The sequence below is a fragment of the Loxodonta africana genome, unplaced genomic scaffold, assembly GCF_030014295.1.
Source record: "Loxodonta africana isolate mLoxAfr1 unplaced genomic scaffold, mLoxAfr1.hap2 scaffold_55, whole genome shotgun sequence".
Classification (NCBI taxonomy): domain Eukaryota; kingdom Metazoa; phylum Chordata; class Mammalia; order Proboscidea; family Elephantidae; genus Loxodonta; species Loxodonta africana.
Window position 1 is genome coordinate 314,771 of NW_026975272.1, and position 2,342 is coordinate 317,112.

Below are 2,342 nucleotides of genomic sequence, written 5' to 3' on the forward strand. Positions count from 1 at the left end.
AAAAAAAAAAAATGACAACCACAAGAATAAAAGACATAGGTCATAAGTATAAATGTTAATAAATATCCAGGAAAAGGCGTATCCTCATATTCTAATGATGGGATTGTGAAATGGAACAAAACATCTCAAAAACAAACACAATGTGAAAAATCTTCAAAAAAACATGCATTCCTTGGATCTCACACTTGCACTAATGTGGCTATTTTTCACAGAAAACAAAGTAACCACAGTCTTGTTACAATCGGAAAATTTTAAAAGAAAATCTTCACACTGGTGAATGGTACAGTGTTATTTCTATAGGAAGTGATTCTAAACCTCCAGACATAATCGAGAGACACTAGTGTATTTACTGATGGAGAAAGACGTTTGTCATCAAGTGAAAAAGCAACAGTGACAAGAATAGCATGATTGTATTTTCATTCAGGATAACAAATTATTAATTACAGTTAGGATTACCGTGAGTCTTAGAATACTAATTAGATGTACATTATAAGCATAAGATCAGAATAAACCTAAAAAGCAGCTAAAACATGGCTCTTTTCTGTGTTGTTTTTTTTTTTTTCCTTGCTGGTATGATTTCTATCACTAAAATATTGCTTTATATTTACTTATTAGAAGTGGTTAAAGACTAATGTCTTTTTCAAAACCTAAGTGATTATAATAAAGTAATTTAGGGACTTGAAATATATTATTTGTAACTCATTTACTATATAAAATACAAATAAACTGCTCTAAATACTCATTATTTTCCAGATTTTTTATCTCTCTATTAGAAACCCTGGTGATAAGGACTAAGGCTATGGCTGCTAACCAAAAGGTCAGCAGTTCAAATCTACCAGGTGCTCCTTGGAAACCCTGTGCAGGCAGTTCTAGTCTGTCCTATAGGGTCGCTATGAATCGGAATTGACTCGACGGCAACAGTTTTTTTTTTAGTCTTTCCATTGCTGTATACTTCACCACACTCATCTGCTAACCGTTCTGAAATAAGTCTTGAAACTTCCCATCTCACCATATTAAATACAAGGATCTTCTGACTCAAACTCTCTCTTACGTCTTTTATGTGTTAGAATCAACCTCATGCCCAGTAGTCTAACATAAATGCCACCTCTTCCATGAAGTCTGCCTTTATTATCATTGGCAGATGACATCTCACCTTCTTCAAACTCCTGTAACCCATACAGTGCAATATCATAAGTTGTGTTTTACTGTAGCTATTTTTATTTATGGTTTATCTGCTGTACTGAATTATAAACTCATATAATAACAGTATGTTAAATGTATGCAATACTTCTCAACCATCTGGTAAAGTGTTTGCCTTCTCTGCCACTTTAATTAGTCAATACAGGGAGTCCTCAGGTTATGAATGAGATCCTTTCCTGAGTGTGTCTTTAAGTTGAATTTGTAGGTAAGTTGGAACACATACCTACAGTTCTCATTTAGCCTCAATTTAGTGCAAGAAAAAGCTGGAAGCCTCTTCAATGATTTAAAAACTACACGTGCAGCAAGTGAAGATGATAGCGGTGAAGAATTTACTATAAGTTGGGGTTGGTTCAGTTGTTTAGGAATGAGGGCATATTTACATAACGTTAAAGGGCAAGTTCTAGTTGTCCATAAGTCAAATATTTGTAACCCAGTGACTGGCTGTAATTCATTTTTTTACTACTTTTCAAAATGTTTGCCACACCAGTGACACTATTCATGTCTGAGAAAGAATCTTAGTTGTTCTTGAGTGCTGGATTTCTCCTGAAACTGCTTTTGCTGTGAACTGCCATTCTCCTCACCCAGAACCCCTATTCTCCACAAACCTGTCAGTTTGTCATGCTGTAGGGGCTTGTGTGTTGCCACCAGAATGCTCCTTAGGAGCAAGGACGGCAAGACTGCATCTTACATACTTTGGACATATTAGAAGGAAGGATCAGTCCCTGGAGAAGGACATCATGCTTGGTAAAGTAGAAGGTCAGCAAAAAAGAGGAAGACGCTCAATGAGATGGAATGACATAGTGGTTACAACAATCGGCTGAAGCAGAACGATTGTGAGTACGGTGGAGGATGGAGCGGTGTTTCCTTCTGGTGTACACAGGGTCGCTGTGAGTTGGAACCAGCTCTCTGGCACCTAACAACAACAACAAGAACTCCCATGGACTCATTGCCTCCTTCCTGACCCCCTGAACACAAATATGACTCCATGGACAAGCCCATCTATGCAGTTTCTCTGCTTACTTAATCCACTAGAATCTTTATACACTGTAATTTGTTATAGTTCTTCAATTCTGTAATACCCATGAATGATTTATTCTATCTATGTGTGTATACCCATAACATTAAATAAAATTTTTGATTAG